The sequence below is a fragment of the Biomphalaria glabrata genome, chromosome 7 (assembly GCF_947242115.1).
Source record: "Biomphalaria glabrata chromosome 7, xgBioGlab47.1, whole genome shotgun sequence".
Taxonomy (NCBI): domain Eukaryota; kingdom Metazoa; phylum Mollusca; class Gastropoda; family Planorbidae; genus Biomphalaria; species Biomphalaria glabrata.
The window spans coordinates 48,490,754-48,513,456 of NC_074717.1; the positions used below are offsets into that span (position 1 = coordinate 48,490,754).

Below are 22,703 nucleotides of genomic sequence, written 5' to 3' on the forward strand. Positions count from 1 at the left end.
TATTGTCAGGCTTATGTTAGTCTTAACTATTTCTGTAATTTCTTATTCTTCATTATTGGGGGCATTATGGATCTTAGATAGTTTTCAATGGATCTTATTCACCAATTGTAAACAAACAATATTTAGCCACGTGGTGCTATATCTCTTCTATATAATTTACGATCTCATGTGTAATTCATGATGGTTGTCACGAGACAGTTTTTTTTCATTGTTTTACCAATAAGATCACGTTACTAAATGTTGGTGAATGAGGTCCATTCTAAGATAAGTTAATTTTTATTGATCCAATCAAAGGGATATTCAGTTTGACTACAATTTTGCTTATAAAAAGCTCAATCGTAATGTTTTGTATTAAATAATAGTTTAATTGCGTTTTAAGTACTGATAGATAGTATGCTATGTAATATTTAAATGCAGTTTTTTATTATTAAAAATCATTGTTATGTAAATAATATAAGCTAAGCAGGGGGTCTACCGAAAAGCAGAAAACATGGCATAGGGTCTACAAGACAAAAAAGTTTGGGAACTTCTGGTCTACAGTGAAATCAGTCCCGGGAAAGTGAATTCTTGAAAAAATAAACTTTAAAAAAACTTTTTCTAAAAAAAATTAAAAAAATTAAAAATGAGAAAATAAAAAATTTAAAAAAATTTAAAAATTAAAAAATAATAATAATAAAAAAATTATTAAAAAAATTATTAAAAAAAAATTCAAAAATTTCAAAAAAAATATTTGAATATACACATGTCTGATTCCAAACAGCAATCTCCAAAGAAGAAAATGTCAATTCATTCAGCTACTAAAAAAAGCACATGATTCTTTAAAAAAAAAATATTAAAAAATCCGATACTAAACAATGATCACAAAAAACACACAAGTCTAATTTCAATTAGAGCTCATAAAAAGCCATCACAAAAAAAAGCCCACAAATCTAATGCAGAACATTGATCACAAAAACGCACAAGTCCAATTTAAAACATTGATAAAAGAAAAAAAAACAAATCTGATAAAGAACATCAATTAAAAAAACACATGTCCAAACTGCCATCAATAAAGACCCAAATGTCAATTCAATCAGCAACTACTAAAAAAAGCAGTTGATTAAAAAAAAAAAAACAAGTCTTATGCCGAACATTGATCACAAAAAAAACCCCACCAAGTCCAGTTTCGAACTCCACACCGATCATAAAAAGGAGGCACAAGTCAGACTTCTAACAGCCATCACATAAAATAAACAAATAAAAATGCCATTCTAAAAAAACACAAAGTAAATGCACAACTCGGAATGTGAATATCCATCACAGAAAAACACAAGTCTTTTTCAAACAGCCCACACAAAAAAGCAGAAGTATGATTAAAAACACCCATCACAAAAATTTTAATAACCACCAAAAAAAAAATGGGCAAGTCGGATTTCTATTACTGATCATAAAAAGGCACAAGTCCAATTCTGAAAATCGAAAACATAATCACACAAGTCCGATTCCAGTCAGCCATAACAAAAAAGCACAATTTCATTCCAAACAGCCATCACGAAAAAAGCAAATTTCTATTCAAACAGCAACTATACAAAACACGTTGATTCTAAAAAAAAACAAAAAAACAACAAAAGTCCGATGTCGAACATCAGTTACAAAAAAAAAATAATTAAAAAATGTCCATTCAAAATAATTATAAAATGAATGCACAAGTTTGATTCCAAACAGCAATCACAAAAAGCATATGTCGATTCAAACAGCCACTACGAAAAACTTGAATGCAAAGTCTAAATAACCACATAAAAAAAAATTAAAATGTACAAATTCTATTCCGAGCATTAATCACAAAAATGACAAGTAAGAATCAAAATACTGTTACAAATGAACAGTGATAGGTAGAGGTCAACGTATGACCCCGGCGAGATGACACAGCAGCGAGTGTCCTCTGGAATCTACATGTACAAACAAAGACAGGATGTGACGTGCCCTCACGTGTTGTTCCAGGGGACGAACAGATCTAAGTAGGGGGACAGTTACTAATGAACAGTGACAGATAGAGGTCACTACGTGTGACCCCAACTTGATGACACTGCAGCCGATGTTTTCTGGAATCTACATGTATAAACAAAGACAGGATGTGACGTTTCCTCACGTGTTATTTCAGAGGATACTAGCCGTGTTTGTGCAACTTTGGACAAGCGATTAGGGACTCTATATAAGCCAGAGAGTTAATGTTAAAGTGAGTCGTATGGAGTCGTGAGTGAGCCGTTACAGTCGATACAGACGATGTAAGACGTGTGCGGCTCTGTGGAAGAGAAATGTGTACGACTCGATGCAAGTTAACTAGGGTAGAGTTAACTGGAGTGGACTACTGTCGTTAAAGTCTATACAGCGAACTACAGTGGACTTGAGCTGTTACAGTCGATACAGTCGATGTAAGACGTGTGCGGCTCTGATTCGGTAGACTTGAGTACGACTTGGTTCAGCTTTGGGAGACCTGGAGCGACACTGGGAAGTGTGTCGTTGGTCTGTTTTGTGGAATACGGCTCGAGGAAAGTTGAGAAGAGAGGAATTGCAACGAAGTGAAGAGATGAATTGCAACGAAGTATAGCTAACTGTAAACTGACAGATATTGTACAGTCTTCTACGCTACATGTTACAGTAACGAATTGTTAAGGTTAATAGTCATTAAAGTTATATGATACTGAAAGTTTAGTCGTCAAGTTCTTTGCTGTGTTTTTATTTGTGTGCCAACTAATACATCTAGCCAGAAGATTCAGAAATACGTAACAATACATTAAAATCTTACCATTACCTATCAATCAGTGTGTTGAACCATGGGGGCACCACACAAGATCTGTCAACAGCCCTTCTATATTTCTCTCTGTACTTAGTCCTGGATAAACCATTTCATGGCAGACCTGCCCATTCTTTGATGTCTTCACATTGCTCTCTATCTTTCATTCTTCATCCTGGAACTCAATAATGAAAGGACCATAACCCTGGTATTATTTTCTGGAAATAAAAAAAGACTGATTAAGTCCCTTAATGTAATTAACACCAATTTTTTACAAAATACATTAAATTCTTAACATTATCTAATGATCAATCTGTTGAACCATGGGGGCACCACACAAGATCTGTCATAAGCCCTTCTATATTCCTCTCTGTAGTTAGCCCTGGATAAACCATTTCATGGCAGACCTGCACATTCTTTGATGTCTTCACATTGCTCTCTGTCTTTCATTCTTCATCCTGGAACTCAACGGTGAAAGGAGCATAACCCTGGTATTATGTTCTGGAAATAAAAAGAGAGTGATTAAGTCCCTTAATGTAATTAACACCAATTTTTAATATTTTTTTTTTACAAAATATATTAAATTCTTACCATTACCTATCAATCAGTCTGTTGAACCATGGGGGCACCACACAAGATCTGTCAACAGCCCTCCTATATATATAGATATTTTGATTTTAGTAGACAAGCCTTATAATTTCCTTATTAAGTTGATTTGGGAAATACCAAAAATAAAATACAAAGCTTTGATAGTAAGCCTGTGGTTTTTCGCAAATTGTGGTCCTAACGTTTTGATTCTAACAAAACCCGTTCTAACTAAGCATCTATGAGGTAAAAGGAACATGTGTACTTAATTTCACTTGAATAAAATCGACAGTTTAAGAGATATCTTAATTTTCGAAGACAAGCCTTATAATTTCTTTCTTAAATTGATTTAGGAAATACCAAAAATAAAATACAAAGCTTTGATAGCAAGCCTGTGGTTTTTCACATATTGTGGTTCCAACTCTTTGATTCTGACAAAACCCGTTCTTAATAAGCATCTAGGAGGTAAAAGGAACTTTTGTACTAAATTTCACTTGAATAGAATCGACAGTTTAAGAGATATCTTGATTTTCGAAGACAAGCCTTAAAATTTCCTTCTTAAGTTGATTTGGGAAATACCAAAAATAAAATACAAAGCTTTGATAGCAAGACTGTGGTTTTACACAAATTGTGGTCCCAACGTTTTGATTCTATCGAAACCCGTTCTTAGTAAGCATCTAGGATGTAAAAGGAACTAGTGTACTAAATTTCACTTGAATAGAATCGACAGTTTAAGAGATATCTTGATTTTCGAAGACAAGCATTAAAATTTCCTTCATAAGTTGGTTTGGGAAATACCAAAAATAAAATACAAAGCTTAGATAGCAAGCCTGTGGTTTTACACAAATTATGGTCCCAACGTTTTGATTCTATCGAAACCCGTTCTTAGTAAGCATCTAGGATGTAAAAGGAACCTTCGTACTAAATTTCACTTGAATAGAAGCGACTGTTTAAGAGATATCGTGATTTTCGAAAACAAGCTTTATATATTCCTCATTAAGTTGATTTGGGAAATACCAATAATAAAATACAAAGCTTTGATAGCAAGCCTGTGGTTTTTCGCAAATTGTGGTCCTAACGTTTTGATTCTGACGAAATTCATTCTTAGTTAGCATCTAGGAGGTAAAAGGAACATGTGTACTAAATTTCATTTGAATAGAAGCGATAGTTTAAGAGATATCTTGATTTTCGTAGACAAGTCTTATAATTTCTTTATTAAGTTATTTGGGAAATACCAAAAATAAAATACAAAGCTTTGATAGCAAGCCTATGGTTTTTCGCAAAATGTGGACCCAACGTTTTGTTTCTATCGAAACCCGTTCTTAGTAAGCATCTAGGAGGTAAATAAAACCTGTGTACTATAAATAAAAAAGACTGATTAAGTCCCTAAATGTAATTAACACCAATGTTTTAAAAAATACATTAAATTCTTACCATTACCTAATGATCAATCTTTTGAACCATGGGGGCACATCACAAGATCTGTCAACAGCCCTTCTATATTCCTTTCTGTACTTAGCCCTGGATAAACCATTTTTAATGGCAGACCTGCCCATTCTTTGATGTCTTCACATTGCTCTCTATCTTTCATTCTTAATCCTGGAACTCAATGGTGAAAGGACCATAACCCTGGTATTATTTTCTGGAAATAAAAAAAGACTGATTAAGTCCCTTAATGTAATTAACACCAATTTTTTACAAAATACATTAAATTCTTACCATTACCTATCAATCAGTCTGTTGAACCATGAGGGCACCACATAATATCTGTCAACAGCCCTTCTAGATATATAGATATCTTGATTTTCGAAGAGAAGCCTTAAAATTTCCTTCTTAAGTTGATTTGGGAAATACCAAAAATAAAATACAAAGCTTTGATAGCAAGACTGTGGTTTTTTGATAATTGTGGTCCTAACGTTTTGATTCTATCAAAACCCGTTCTTAGTAAGCATCTAGGAGGTAAAACTTAACTTGTGTACTAAATTTCACTTGAAAAGAAGCGACAGTTTAAGAGATATCGTGATTTTCGAAAACAAGCTTTATATATTCCTTATTAAGTCGATTTGGGAAATACCAATAATAAAATACAAAGCTTTGATAGCAAGCCTGTGGTTTTTCGCAAATTGTGGTCCTAACGTTTTGATTCTGACGAAATCCATTCTTTGTAAGCATCTTAGATGTAAAAGGAACCTTCGTACTAAATTTTACTTGAATAGAAGCGACAGTTTAAGAGATATCGTGATTTTCGAAAACAAGCTTTATATATTCCTTATTAAGTTGATTTGGGAAATACCAAAAATAAAATACAAAGCTTTGATAGCAAGCCTGTGGTTTTTCGCAAAATATGGTCCTAACGTTTTGATTCTATCGAAATCCATTCTTTGTAAGCATGTAGGAGGTAAAAGGAACCTGTGTACTAAATTTGATTTGAATAGAATCGACAGTTTAAGAGATATTTTGATTTTCGAAGACAAGCCTTAAAATTTCCTTCTTATGTTGATTTGGGAAATTTTAAAAAATAAAATACAAAGCTTTGATAGCAACCCTGAGGTTTTACACAAATTGTGGTCCCAACGTTTTGATTCTTTCGAAACCCGTGCTTAGTAAGCATCTAGGATGTAAAAGGAACTTTCGTACTAAATTTCACTTGAATAGAAGCGACAGTTTAAGAGATATCTTGATTTTCGAAAACAAGCCTTATAATTTCCTTATTAAGTTGATTTGGGAAACACCAAAAAAAAAACAAAACAACAAAGCTTTGATAGATAGCATGTGGTTTTTTGATAATTGTGGTCCTAACGTTTTGATTCTGACGAAATCCATTCTTTGTAAGCATGTAGGAGGTAAAAGGAACCTGTGTACTAAATTTCACTTAAATAGAAGCGACAGTTTAAAAGATATCTTGATTTTCGAAAACAAGCCTTATAATTTCCTTATTAAGTTGATTTGGAAAATACCAAAAATAAAATACAAAGCTTTGATAGCAAGCCTGTGGTTTTTCGAAAATTGTGGTCCTATCGTTTTGATTCTGACGAAATCCATTTTTTGTAAGCATGTAGGAGGTAAAAGGAACCCTTTGAACTAAATTTCACTTGAATAAAAGCGACAGTTTAAGAGATATCCTGATTTTCAAAGACAAGCCTTATAATTTCTTACTAAGTTGATTTGGGAAATACTAAAAATAAAATACAAAGCTTTGATAGTAAGCCTGTGGTTTTTCGCAAATTGTGGTCCCAACGTTTGGATTCTATCGAAACCCGTTCTTAGTAAGCATCTAGGATGTAAAAGGAACCTTCGTACTAAATTTCACTTGAATAGAAGAGACAGTTTAAGAGATATCGTGATTTTCGAAAACAAGCTTTATATATTCCTTATTAAGTTGATTTGGGAAATACCAATAATAAAATACAAAGCTTTGATAGCAAGCCTGTGGTTTTTCGCAAATTGTGGTCCTAACTTTTTGATTCTGACGAAATTCATTCTTAGTTAGCATCTAGGAGGTAAAAGGAACATTTGTACTAAATTTCACTTGAATAGAAGCGATAGTTTAAGAGATATCGTGATTTTCGTAGACAAGTCTTATAATTTCTTTATTAAAATGATTTGGGAAATACCAAAAATAAAATACAAAGCTTTGATAGCAAGCCTATGGTTTTTCGCAAATTGTGGTCCCAACGTTTTAATTCTATCGAAACCCGTTCTTAGTAAGCATCTAGAAGGTAAAAGAAACCTGTGTACCATAAATAAAAAAGACTGATTAAGTCCCTTAATGTAATTAACACCAATTTTTTAAAAAATACATTAAATTCTTACCATTACCTAATGATCAATCTGTTGAACCATGGGGGCACATCACAAGATCTGTCAACAGCCTTTCTATATTCCTCTCTGTACTTAGCACTGGATAAACCATTTTTAATGGCAGACCTGCCCATTCTTTGATGTCTTCACATTGCTCTCTGTCTTTCATTCTTCATCCTGGAACTCAAAGGTGAAAGGACCATAACCCTGGTATTATTTTCTGGAAATAAAAAAAAGACTGATTAAGTCTCTTAATGTAATTAACACCAATTTTTTACAAAATACATTACATTCTTACCATTACCTATCAATCAGTCTGTTGAACCATGGGGGCACCACATAAGATCTGTCAACAGCCCTTCTATATATATAGATATCTTGATTTTCAAAAACAAGCCTTATAATTTTTTTTATTTAGTTAATTTGGGAAATACCAATAAGAAAATACAAAGCTCTGATAGCAAGCCTGTGGTTTTTCACATATTGTGGTCCAAACGTTTTGATTCTGACGAAAACCGTTCTTAGTAAGCATTTAGGAGGTAAAACTGAACTTGTGTACTAAATTTCACTTGAATAGAAGCGACAGTTTAAGAGATATCTTGATTTTTGAAAAGAAGCCTTATAATTTCATTATTAAGTTGATTTGGGAAACACCAAAAAAAAAAAATACAAAGCTTTGATAGCTAGCCTGTGGTTTTACACAAATTGTGGTCCCAACGTTTTTATTCTATCGAAACCCGTTTTTAGTAAGCATCTAGGAGGTAAAAGGAACCTTCGTACTAAATTTCACTTGAATAGAAGCGACAGTTTAAGAGATATCGTGATTTTCGAAAACAAGCTTTATATATTCCTTATTAAGTTGATTTGGGAAAAAACAAAAATAAAATACAAAGCTTTGATAGCAAGCCTGTGGTTTTTCGCAAATTGTGGTCCTAACGTTTTGATTCTGACGAAATTCATTCTTAGTTAGCATCTAGGAGGTAAAAGGAACATGTGTACTAAATTTCACTTGAATAGAAGCGATAGTTTAAGAGATATCTTGATTTTCGTAAACAAGTCTTATAATTTCTTTATTAAGTTGATTTGGGAAATACCAAAAATAAAATACAAAGCTTTGATAGCAAGCCTATGGTTTTTCGCAAATTGTGGTCCCAACGTATTGATTCTATCGAAACCAGTTCTTAGTAAGCAGCTAGGAGGTAAAAAAAACTTGTGTACTATAAATAAAAAAGATTGATAAAGTCCCTTAATGTAATTAACACCAATTTTTTACAAAATACATTAAATTCTTACCATTACCTAATGATCAATCTCTTGAACCATGGGGGCACATCACAAGATCTGTCAACAGCCTTTCTATATTCCTCTCTGTACTTAGCCCTGGATAAACCATTTTTAATGGCAGACCTGCCCATTCTTTGATGTCTTCACATTGCTCTCTATCTTTCATTCTTCATCCTGGAACTCAATAATGAAAGGACCATAACCTTGGTATTATTTTCTGGAAATAAAAAAAGACTGATTAAGTCCCTTAATGTAATTAACACCAATTTTTTACAAAATACATTAAATTCTTAACATTATCTAATGATCAATCTGTTGAACCATGGGGGCACCACACAAGATCTGTCATAAGCCCTTCTATATTCCTCTCTGTACTGAGCCCTGGATAAACCATTTCATGGCAGACCTGCCCATACTTTGATGTCTTCACATTGCTCTGTCTTTCATTCTTCATCCTGGAACTTAATGGTGAAAGGACCATAACCCTCGTATTATTTTTTTATCTTTTTTTTTATTATTTTTTTTTTTATTTTTAATTTTTTTTTTTTTTTTTTTTTTTAAATTTTTTTTTTTAATTTTTAAAAATTTTTTTTTATAATTTTTTAAAATTTTTTTTAAATTATTTTTTTTATTATTATTTTTTTTTATTTTTTTATTTTTTTATATTTTTTTTTTTTAATTTTTTAAATTTTTTTTTTAATTTTTTTTTTAATTTTTTTTTTAATTTTTTTTTTTCATTTTTAATTTTTTTTTCAGATAAATTTTTTTTTTTATTTCTTTTTTGAGAATTCACTATCCCGGGACTGATTTCACTGTAGACCAGTGGTTCCCAAACTTTTTTGTCTTATAGACCCCTTGACATGTTTTCTGCTTTTCGGTAGACCCACTGCTTAACTTATATTTTTTTTATAATTTTTTATTATTTTTATTTTTTTCTTTTTTTTTTCTTTTTTTTTTAATTTTTAATTTTTTTTTTTTATAATTTTTTTTTTTTTTTTTAATTTTTTTTTTAATTTTTTTTTAAATAATTTTTTTTTATTATTTATATATTTTTTATTTTTTTGAATTTTTTGAATTTTTTTTAAATTTTTTTATTATTTATTTTTTATTTTTTTGAATTTTTTTTTATTTTTTTTTATTATTATTTGTATTATTTTTTTTTTAATTTAAAAAAAAAAAATTTTTATTTTTTATTTAATTTTTTTAATTTTTTTTTTTCATTTTCAATTTTTTTTTTTTTTTTTTTTAAATTTTTTGTTTTTATTTTCTTTTTTTTTAATTTTTTATATATTTTTTTTTTTTTAGATAAATTTTTTTTTTTTTTTTTTTTTTTCGAGAATTCACTATCCCGGGACTGACTTCACTGTAGACTCTAGAGTATTCTAGACCTAGATATACTTTTCTAGATCTCTTACATAGATCTAAATCTATATTGTAAAATTCTAGATCTAGATCTATAATATGTCTACTTCGGGATTGTAGCATTCACCAACCTATGCTTAGATAAGTTAGATCGTGATTTTCTAAATCAAGTAGATCATACTCTTACTCTTACATATCTATCTTAATATCTAGAATCTAGACTTGTGACTCTTTCGGCTTCTGTTGCCAGAGTAATTTCCATGTTTAAACCAATTTTAATTTCTAGATCTACGAAGTTTACACGATTCTTTAAAAAAATTATTTGATTTAAGAAATTGTTGGATAAAATTAAACTTTAAAAAGAATTAAGCAAAGTTATAGATCTCTAGATTCTTATCTACGTAAGACTAATAAGTTCACTTCAGCTGTGAGCCTGTGTTAAAGCGTCCATTGACAATCAATCATATTAGAGAAAAAAATCACGCGAACCAATCGGATTATTCTTGTCTGTAAACAGAAGATATATATATATGTCTTAGCAGTTCTTTTTATAGTCAAGAAACGCATTTATATAGGAGGGAAGAAACTTCAAACTTAAATCATTAATTTCAAAACATGGCGGGCTCCCTTTAACCATTGTGTATGAATATCAAGTAAAAACAATGAATCTTTTGGTCATTTTAAGCTCTTATATGACAAGGTGACCATTATTAAATGCATTTTTTACATAAAAAAATAATATTTTTCAATGTAATCATTAAGTAAAATGCGTGCAGCACGGGGCTTTAATGCATGAATGCTTACAAATAGTGGCGTCCCATACACGACAGCAGGATGCTGGGGGATAATGTGCTGCTCCATGCAGCCAGTCAGCCAATGTGTGTGTGTGTATGTGTGTGACAGTGTGTGAGGGATTATAAATAAGCGAGAAAAAAAAGGAAAGATTACTAAGATGCATCACTTTTTAATTGAAGATTGGGTGGTAGTGCAAAAAAAAAAATCCACCAATGCACCCACTCATCATTGACAGAAAAAAAAAATAATTCCAAATATTATCTATTAAAGGCATTAACTCCATATGACCATAATATATATAAAGGCTAAAAAAAAAAAGATCGATATCAATTTCCGCCTTATCTTAAAATATTAAATGTTGACAGCATCATAAATCAAAATATAACTTCGCAGATCTATTAACTAATTTTACTATACGACTAGATATAAGCCTAGATCTATTTTAATTCAATATTTATTTCAACTTTATCTTCATAATAATACATGTCAATAGCACCTTAAATTTTAATCAAATTATAACTTCACAGAACTATTTATGTCTCTAAGTAGACCTTGCTACCACTGGCCAGATTTTTTGCGTTGTCTAGGCGCTGGATCAAGACTAAACGTATTTTCCAAGGGGGGAATAACCTAGTTGATTTTTAATATCGCCAGCTGAAAACTGATATGGAAAAAAACAACAACAAAAAAAAACAACAGAAATAATAGATTTATATCGCTAGATTATAACTGATAGGAAGAGAATAAGAATAAAACATATAGAAATGCATTGATGCATTTTAAGGTAATAGTTTTTGTTACCTTTTTTCAATCTTATAAATTTTAATCAGCGTGTGCTAAGTCAGGTACAATGCACAGCTAGACACCATAGTATTGTGCACCTTAATGTGGTTGTCATGGCCAGGGGTGTCAGTGGGGATAAGCTTCCATTGTATATAAAATACTCCTAAAGGCAAGCGTCTCAGATAGCCTCTGACAACCAAGTCTAGCACCTGGCCTTCTCGTGTGGCTTAAATACTAAGCCCGGCAAAACTGCTCTTACTAACAGGTGAAGGCGGATACTTGGCGCCACAAAACCGGGAGCTTCGGGTAGATGGAGCTCGTCAGCCTAGTTAGGCAATTCATCTAGGGGTACTGTGATTTCAAACCCACGCTGCATTGCGGTAACAACCTCAAGGAATAATCCCCTTAGGCGTTGGGAGTATAAACCGTGAAATTTACTCCAGCAGCTTCTGCAACTGAGTTGGTGCCAAATGTAACTCGAAGCGTTCTTTTGGATCTCATCAGCTAGGTCGAGAGAGGGACCATGATGCATGAACAGAATAATACAATATTTTGGGTTATAGTGATTTTCAGAATTTTAAGTTTTATCTTAAAATTGATTTTTGCAAAAGATCAAGACAAATATTGTTATAGCTATAAGCAAGAGTAATACATCTTTTTAGAATATAATGTAAAAGCTCTTTTGTCATACTACTGTACATATTTAAATATCATTCTCACATAGAAATTCTAAATGCATTTCTTTTTGGATAGTAAAAATTACTTTATTATGAAATAAGTACAGAATTATAAAGAGATTTATTTCAAAGCTCTTTATTATCATTGAATAAATTATATTATCTACTCGTAGGAATGAAAAAAAAGTGTGCAGTATAGTTGCTACACAGAAAGACCTACAATTATGTCTAATATTACAGAATTAATTATTTACATAACAATGATTTTTAATAATAAAAAACTGCATTTAAATATTACATAGCATACTAACTATTAGTACCTAAAACGCAATTAAACTATTATTTAATACAAAACTATACGATTGAGCTTTTTATAAGCAAAATTGTAGTCAAACTGAATATCCATTTGATTGGATCAATAAAAATTAACTTATCTTAGAATGGACCTCATTCACCAACATTTAGTCACGTGATCTTATTGATAAAACAATGAAAAAAATTGTCTCGTGACAACCATCATGAATTAAACATGAGATCGTAAATTATATAGAAGAGATAAAGCACCACGTGGCTAAATGTTGTTTGTTTACAATTGGTGAATGAGGTCCATTGAAAACTATCTAAGATTCATAATGCCCCCCATAATGAAGAATAAGAAATTACAGAAATAGTTAAGACTAACATAAGCCTGACAATAAAATGTATAGTTCTTATTTAATTAGCTTTCTTGACATTATTATAATTAAGCCACATAAGAAAACATGAAAATTGTCACTAGCTTTAACAAAGCTTCATTGATGTCTTTGTTGATTTGTGGAGAGGTATCAATCTTGGCTAGTATGCTGAAAAAAAATAGAAAAGAATATTTATTAAACTGCTTTATAAATAAATTAAATCCATAACATATATAAATTAAGATGTATGTAATACATATATCAAGATCTACAAAAAAAAATATTTGAAAACTAAGGGCTTAATTAAATGACATTATAATATTTTGTTACTCGCCAGCATTGATTATTTCAACCAAACAATTGAAATAGCCTTATTTTTAACTTTTCACAATTTCTTTTTAATTAAGGGCCACCAAATTCACCTTGCCTATGGCATCCAATCACCAAAGGCCAGCACTGCCAGCACAATGGCCATATGCAAATACATTTCCCCAACTAATGTCAGGTACCCATTAAAGTTGGGTGGGTTACTCCGAGGCGCCCTTTTAATTCCTGAATTTTAAAAAAATTCTAATCTTTGCTAGAGACCATAGTCTTGAGTAAACTTAGAAATAAGATGAGATTGTCTAGATGACTAACAAGATCTAGTGACAATCTAGTCTAGAGTCTATTGAAAAATATAGAAATAGAATATATTATTTAGCTTTAGATCTAGAATCTAAAATTATTATAAACTCTAATCAAGATTGACTAGATCATGATAGATGAGTAGAGATCTAAATTTATGTTCTCTATGTTAGATATAAGTTTTTGCATCCATTTTTTGGTATACACTTCTTTCACCTACTAACTAGATGATTTGGTGGCTGAAGGTTACAACATAAAAACTGGGGTTTTGAATTCCAGGATATTTATGATAATACCAAGTCAACTCAACTCTAATGGGTACCTAAGATCAGTTGAGGAAAAGATAGGTGTAAGACAATACCTTAATAACATTCAGTAATAGTAAATAATTACCTGATGCATGGCTAGTCCAGCTTTCTCTGGAAATGTTCCAGCCCAGTGCACACATCTTCACAATGAATCTAATTACTGCAAAACAAAAGGTAAACTTGCATCATGTGAAATAAAAAATTATTTAATTTTTTTTTCAACCAGTGTCAATATGAAAAGTCATCACAAAAAAAAGCAAATTTGGATTATAATAGCTAAAGCAAAAAAAAAAAAATCAAATCTATATAACCAAAAAAAATAAAATATAAGTTTGATTCTGAAAGGCCATAACAAAATAATACAACATAATTCCAGACAGCCACTACAAATAACACAAAAGTCGATTCCAAGCAGTCATAAAGAAAAGTTATAAAGTAGATTCCAAATATTAACTGCCAAAAAATAATCAAGTCAATTCTAAATAACAACAAACAAACAAACAAAAAAATGCAAAAGTCTGATTCCAAACAGCCATCACAAAAAAAAAGCAACTAATTTAAACAACCACTATGAAAAACACAATATCAGACATTGATCATAAAAACACACAAATCCAATGAAGAGCTTAAGTAATATACACATGTTTGATTCTAAACAGCCATCTCCAAAGAAGAAAATGTCAATTCTTTCCCTTCTAAAAAAAAGCACATGATTCTTTAAAAAAAAAAAAATCCGATACTGAACAATGATCACAAAAAACACACAAGTCTAATTTCAAACAGAGCTCATAAAAAGCCATCACAAAAAAAAAGCACACAAGTCTAATGCAGAACATTGATCACAAAAACGCACAAGTCCAATTTAAAACATTGATAAAAGAAAAAAAAACAAATCTGATAAAGAACATCAATTAAAAAAACACATGTCCAAACTGCCATCAATAAAGACCCAAATGTCAATTCAATCAGCCACTACTAAAAAAAGCAGTTGATTAAAAAAAAAAAACAAGTCTTATGCCAAACATTGATCACAAAAAAAACCCACCAGTTTCGAACTCCACACCGATCATAAAAAGGAGGCAAAGTCAGACTTCTAACAGCCGTCACATAAAATAAACAAATAAAAATGCCATTCTAAAAAAACACAAAGTAAATGCACAACTCGGAATGTGAATATCCATCACAGAAAAACACAAGTCTTTTTCAAACAGCCCACACAAAAAAGCAGAAGTATGATTAAAAACAACCATCACAAAAATTTTAATAACCACCAAAAAAAAACGCGCAAGTCGGATTTCTATTACTGATCATAAAAAGGAACAAGTCCAATTCTGAAAATCGATAATATAATCACACAAGTCCGATTCCAGTCAGCCATTACAAAAAAGCACAATTTCAATTCCAAACAGCCATCACAAAAAAAGCGAATTTCTATTCAAAAAGCAACTATACAAAACACGTTGATTCTAAAAAAAAAAAACAAAAAAAAAACCACAAGTCCGATGTTTAACATCAGTTACAAAAAAAAATTAAAAAATGTCCATTCTAAATAATTATAAAATGAATGCATCAGTTTGATTCCAAACAGCAATCACAAAAAGCATATGTCGATTCAAATAGCCACTACAAAAAACTTGAATGCCAATTCTAAATAACCACATAAAAAAAAAATTAAAATGTACAAATTCTATTCCGAGCATTAATCACAAAAATGACAAGTAAGAATCAAAATACATTAAATTCTTACCATTACCTATCAATCAGTCTGTTGAACCATGGGGGCACCACACAAGATCTGTCAACAGCCCTTCTATATTCCTCTCTGTACTTAGCCCTGGATAAACCATTTCATGGCAGACCTGCACATTCTTTGATGTCTTCACATTGCTCTCAGTCTTTCATTCTTCATCCTGGAACTCAACAGTGAAAGGACCATAACCCTGGTATTATTTTCTGGAAATAAAAAAAGTGATTAAGTCTCTTAATATAATTAAAACCAATTTTTATAATTTTTTTACAAAATACATTAAATTCTTACCATTACCTATCAATCAGTCTGTTTAATCATGGGGGCACCACACAAGATCTGTCATCAGCCCTTCTATATTCCTCTCTGTACTTAGCCCTGGATAAACCATTTCATGGCAGACCTGCACATTCTTTGATGTCTTCACATTGCTCTCTGTCTTTCATTCTTCATCCTGGAACTCAACGGTGAAAGGACCATAACCCTGGTATTATTTTCTGGAAATAAAAAAAGTGATTAAGTCTCTTAAAATAATTAAAACCAATTTTTATAATTTTTTTACAAAATACATTAAATTCTTACCATTACCTATCAATCAGTCTGTTGGACCATAGGGGCACCACACAAGATCTGTCATCAGCCCTTCTATATTCCTCTCTGTACTTAGCCCTGGATAAACCATTTCCTGGCAGACCTGCACATTTTTTTGATGTCTTCACATTGCTCTCTGTTTTTCATTCTTCATCCTGGAAATCAACAGTGAAAGGACCATAACCCTGGTATTATTTTCTGGAAATAAAAAAAGTGATTAAGTCTCTTAATGTAATTAACACCAATTTTTATAATTTTTTTACAAAATACATTAAATTCTTACCATTACCTATCAATCAGTCTGTTGAACCATGGGGGCACCACACAAGATCTGTCAGCAGCCCTTCTATATTCCTCTCTGTACTTAGCCCTGGATAAACCATTTCATGGCAGACCTGCACATTCTTTGATGTCTTCACATTGCTCTCTGTCTTTCATTCTTCATCCTGGAACTCAACGGTGAAAGGAGCATGACCCTGGTATCATTTTCTGGAAATAAAAAAAGAGTGATTAAGTCCCTTAATGTAATTAACACCAATTTTTTAAATTTTCTTTTCAAAATACATTAAATTCTTACCATTACCTATCAATCAGTCTGTTGAACCATGGGGGCACCACACAAGATCTGTCAGCAGCCCTTCTATATTCCTCTCTGTACTTAGCCCTGGATAAACCATTTCATGGCAGACCTGCACATTCTTTGATGTCTTCACATTGCTCTCTGTCTTTCATTCTTCATCCTGGAACTCAACGGTGAAAGGAGCATGACCCTGGTATCATTTTCTGGAAATAAAAAAAGAGTGATTAAGTCCCTTAATGTAATTAACACCAATTTTTTAAATTTTCTTTTCAAAATACATTAAATTCTTACCATTACCTATCAATCAGTCTGTTGAACCATGGGGGGACCAGACGAGATCTGTCAACAGCCCTTCTATATTCCTCTCTGTACTTAGCCCTGGATAAACCATTTCATGGCAGACCTGCACATTCTTTGATGTCTTCACATTGCTCTCTGTCTTTCATTCTTCATCCTGGAACTTAATGGTGAAAGGACCATAACCCTGGTATTATTTTCTGGAAATAAAAAAAGAGTGATTAAATCCCTTCATGTAATTAACACCAATTTTTATAATTTTTTTACAAAATACATTAAATTCTTACCATTACCTATCAATCAGTCTGTTGAACCATGGGGGCACCACACAAGATCTGTCAACAGCCCTTCTATATTCCTCTCTGTACTTAGCCCTGGGTAAACCATTTCATGGCAGACCTGCACATTCTTTGATGTCTTCACATTGCTCTCTGTCTTTCATTCTTCATCCTGGAACTCAACACTGAAAGGACCATAACCCTGGTATTATTTTCTGGAAATAAAAAAAGTGATTAAGTCTCTTAATATAATTAAAACTAATTTTTATAATTTTTTTACAAAATACATTAAATTCTTACCATTACCTATCAATCAGTCTGTTGAACCATGGGGGCACCACACAAGATCTGTCAACAGCCCTTCTATATTCCTCTCTGTACTTAGCCCTGGATAAACCATTTCATGGCAGACCTGCACATTCTTTGATGTCTTCACATTGCTCTCTGTCTTTCTCATTCTTATTCCTGGAACTCAACAGTGAAAGGACCATTACCCTGGTATTATTTTCTGGAAATAAAAAAAGTGATTAAGTCTCTTAATATAATTAAAACCAATTTTTATAATTTTTTTTACAAAATACATTAAATTCTTACCATTACCTATCAATCAGTCTGTTGAACCATGGGGGCACCACACAAGATCTGTCAACAGCCCTTCTATATTCCTCTCTGTACTTAGCCCTGGATAAACCATTTCATGGCAGACCTGCACATTCTTTGATGTCTTCACATTGCTCTCTGTCTTTCATTCTTCATCCTGGAACTCAACGGTGAAAGAAGCATAACCCTGGTATTATTTTCTGGAAATAAAAAAAGAGTGATTAAGTCCCTTAATGTAATTAACACCAATTCAACAGACTGATGATGATCCTCTAGCTATTGGTTTGGTATCATTTTTTTTAAAAAGTCTGGGTTAGTTTACAGCACACATCGCTACACCCCATCAGAGCCTGTGATGCCACTGGTTCCAAACTGATCCCAAACTGTATATATTTCCTTTGCAAAGAATCACATAAGAAGCTTTTGATTTGATAACTCATGCCACCGATGTGCCCTTGATTTGTATTTTTGCTTAAAGAAATTCTTTTAATAATATCAGATGTAGGTGTGTGTAAAACAGTTTTCACAACTACAACGGCTGGTAAAATCAATGTTTTACCTATGTTTCCGTATTTTGCTATAAGTAAAGAGATATTGGAAGACGCTCACAAACCAACATCTTCTCAATATATATATGATGTTGAAGTGAGATTGTGTGGGTCTATTCTTAACTTTATCTTTGAGTGCTAGAAAATTTTTAAATCTTTATCTATTTTGTCAGGGTGACATTGTCTCAGATGATCCTCTAGCCATTGGTTTGGTATCATTATTTTAAAAAAGTCACTTAGGCAACCGCTTGTTTGACAAGGAAGGAATGAATCTCATTTTTAAATAATCAACGCTGGACAGTGTACATTTCTTTTTGTTAAACAATTGTTACATGTAGACAAAATTAAAATTTTTAAATAAGTATTGAGACAATTCTTTGGTTTGATTAGCAGGATATATGTTTAAATGATTTACCAAGATAAAAATCATATATTACTGTATAAAATAATTACATTAAATGAATGTAAAAATTAAAATGATCTGCTTTAAATGAATACTATTATCGTAGACCCCCGTGGACCTCTCATAGACCCCCAATTTATTTTTTTAATTTCGTAGACCCCCTGGAAGTCTTCGTAGACCCTTGGGGGTCTATATAGACCACTTTGGGAATCACTGATCTAGAGTTTAGTCTACACTCTAAATCTGGATATTACTACAATCAATATTGAATTGTATTCTAGACTCTCTGTCTAGTCTTATAAACTTTTTTTAAAGACTCTGAGACTTGAGTGATTAAGCTTCTAGTTAGATCTAGACTATTCTAGACTAGATAATAGATCTAGACTTTTCTAGACTAGTTAATAGATCTAGATCTAGTAATATTCTAATTAATGATCTAGACTATATTATAGGTCTAGTTGTCTAGATCTAGCAGATTTTCTTACCTCTTAAACTATTCTACTTCTTGATCTAGTCTATATAGATCTAGATTTAATCTATAGATCAAGTCTATAACTAGGTACTAGGACTAGAGTAATCTAGACATTCTATTCTAGACTGACTAGACTATACTAAACAAACTCTAATACTCTAATGACAATTCTAGTATTAAAATTAATAAGAAACTTTACAGTCTACATTCTAAATATCTAGAATCTATATTGACTATATCTACAATCAATATTGAATTGTATTCTAGACTCTCTATCTAGTCTTATAAACTTTCTTTAAAGACTCAGTCTTGAGTGATAAAGATTTAAAAGATTCTAGCTAGATCTAGATTTTTTTCTAGATCTAGATTAGTAAATAGATGATAGATTAATCTAGATGATGCTAGATCTACTTATATAATTATAATCTATAGTAATCTAGTCTAGATCTAATATTTCTAAATAGATCTAATATTGACAATCGAATAAGTTGAATAGGTGGTGTGTTTGGATAGCCTTACAAAACTTCTCTGTCTGTTGACCCTGATTTTTTCTAGATCTAGATTATTTTCTTACCTTTAAACTGTTCTTCTTCTTGATCTATATAGATTTAGATAATCTTGATTGAGAATGTCTATAGATCTAGTAACTAGTCTAGATAGATCTATCTAAATTTTAAATTATTAGTTCTATTTAAATAAATCTAATAAAATTAGTAATTACGATAAGATAAATTATCTTAAATCGATTCAGTCTAGACCCATCAACATGAATTATTGAATTGAGTCGTAACATTGGTTTTTAGACTAGGACTGAACTAGTTATAAAGGATTTATAAATATAGACGTCGAGTAGAAGATTTTGAACTGATAATCTAGATTTAGAGGAAAAAGATAATTTATTGTTACATTAAATCATGAACATGGCCGCCACATGGTTTACAATTAGACAGAGCAGCCCCGGTCAAAATGAAACAGAATTTAGGGTTTTCTTTTCAAAAGATTATTCTTCATGATAAATTACCCATTCAAGCCTATTGCATTAATAATAGATCTTTACTTGTAATTGATATGTAGCCATTCATTATAAATAGTTTTAAATTAAACCATTAGATCTAACGTAAGGATTTGAATTAGAGGACATTTTTTATTTTTTTTCTAAGCTTTGAACTGCCTCGTACATGGATGGCTGCCTGGTCAAGTTGTTTGCACGCTGGACTGTCGTTCGGATTTATCGACGGTCGAGGGTTCAAACCCTGTCCGCTCCCATTTTTTTTTACAAGCACAAAATAAGAAAAAAAAAATTGGATGATTTTTTTCCCCAAAGGTTAGCCGTCAACACAAGCTTCCCTCCCTGATAATTGTTTTTCACGTGAGAAAAATGAAGTACAAAAAGTGCATACATTTATTATATTTGAACTCGCCATGAATAAAAAAAAAAAGAAAATTCTAGATCAAGGTTTTATTTGATGTACGATGGTTCTAACATTGTTAAAACTAGCCCATAGATCCAGATATTTTCTCTTTGTATTATCGTTGATTAAAAAAAAGTGGAATTACCGTAATCTAGCATCTAGATGAAATATTTAAAAAAAAAGATCTATAATAGGCAGTCTAGATCTCATATACTAATAAAATAAAAAAAAAATATTTTTTTTTTTTTTAAAGTTTGGGAACCACTGGTCTTCAGTGAAGTCAGTCCCGGGATAGTGAATTACCCATTCAAGCCCATTGCATTAATAATAGAGCTTTACTTGTAATTGATATGTAGCCATTCATTATAAATAGTTTTAAATTAAACCATTAGATCTAACGTAAGGATTTGAATTAGAGGACATTTTTTATTTTTTATTTTTTTCTAAGCTTTAAACTGCTCGCGCATGGATGGCTGCCTGGTCAAGTGGTTAGCACGCTGGACTGTCGTTCGGATTTATCGACGGTCGAGGGTTCAAACCATACCCGCTCCCATTTTTTACAAGCACAAAAAAAGAAAAAAAAAATTATTATTTTTTTTTTTTTTTTTTTTTATTATTATTTTTTTTTTAATTTAAACAAACAAAAAAAAATAATAAAAAAAAATAAAACTACAAAAAAAAAAAAAAAAAATTATTTTTTTTAAAAAGTTTGGGAACCACTGGTCTACTGTGAAGTCAGTCCCGGGATAGTGAATTACTCATTCAAGCCCATTGCATTAATAATAGATCTTTACTTGTAATTGATATGTAGCCATTCATTATAAATAGTTTTAAATTAAACCATTAGATCTAACGTAAGGATTTGAATTAGAGGACATTTTTTATTTTTTTTCTAAGCTTTGAACTGCCTCGTACAAGGATGGCTGCCTGGTCAAGTGGTTTGAACGCTGGACTGTCGTTCGGATTTATCGACGTTCGAGGGTTCAAACCCTGTCCGCTCCCATTTTTTTTTACAAGCACAAAATAAGAAAAAAAAAATTGGATGATTTTTTTCCCCAAAGGTTAGCCGTCAACACAAGCTTCCCTCCCTGATAATTGTTTTTCACGTGAGAAAAATGAAGTACAAAAAGTGCATACATTTATTATATTTGAACTCGCCATGAATTAAAAAAAAAGAAAATTCTAGATCAAGGTTTTATTTGATGTACGATGGTTCTAACATTGTTAAAACTAGCCCATAGATCCAGATATTTTCTCTTTGTATTATCGTTGATTAAAAAAAAAGTGGAATTACCGTAATCTAGCATGTAGATGAAATATTAAAAAAAAAGATCTATAATAGGCAGTCTAAATCTAATATACTAATAAAATTAAAAAAAAAAATATTTTTTTTTTTTAAAGTTTGGGAACCACTGGTCTTCAGTGAAGTCAGTCCCGGGATAGTGAATTACCCATTCAAGCCCATTGCATTAATAATAGAGCTTTACTTGTAATTGATATGTAGCCATTCATTATAAATAGTTTTAAATTAAACCATTAGATCTAACGTAATTATTTGAATAAGAGGACATTTTTTATTTTTTATTTTTTTCTAAGCTTTAAACTGCTCGCGCATGTATGGCTGCCTGGTCAAGTGGTTTGCACGCTGGACTGTCGTTCGGATTTATCGACGGTCGAGGGTTCAAACCCTACCCGCTCCCATTTTTTACAAGCACAAAAAAAGAAAAAAAAATTTTATTATTTTTTTTTTATTTTTTTTTATTATTATTTTTTTTTTTAATTTAAACAAAAAAAATAATAAAAAAAAAAAACTACAAAAAAAAAATAAAAAAATAAAAAAATTATTTTTTTAAAAAAGTTTGGGAACCACTGGTCTACAGTGAAGTCAGTCCCGGGATAGTGAATTACTCATTCAAGCCCATTGCATTAATAATAGATCTTTACTTGTAATTGATATGTAGCCATTCATTATAAATAGTTTTAAATTAAACCATTAGATCTAACGTAAGGATTTGAATTAGAGGACATTTTCTTTTTTTTTTTTAAGCTTTGAACTGCCTCGTACATGGATGGCTGCCTGGTCAAGTGGTTGGCACGCTGGACTGT

The 22,703-nt window shown here is 31.3% G+C and overlaps 1 long non-coding RNA gene across 1 annotated transcript; it reads right to left on the bottom strand.

Annotated features, from left to right (window-relative positions):
• Positions 1-12,757: 12,757 nt before the first annotated feature.
• LOC129927380 (uncharacterized) lies at positions 12,758-13,944 on the bottom strand. Its single transcript, XR_008778996.1, has 2 exons — positions 13,755-13,944; positions 12,758-12,902 (listed from the first exon to the last, which is right to left on the bottom strand). It is a non-coding gene; the product is annotated as an uncharacterized LOC129927380 (long non-coding RNA).
• Positions 13,945-22,703: the final 8,759 nt, after the last annotated feature.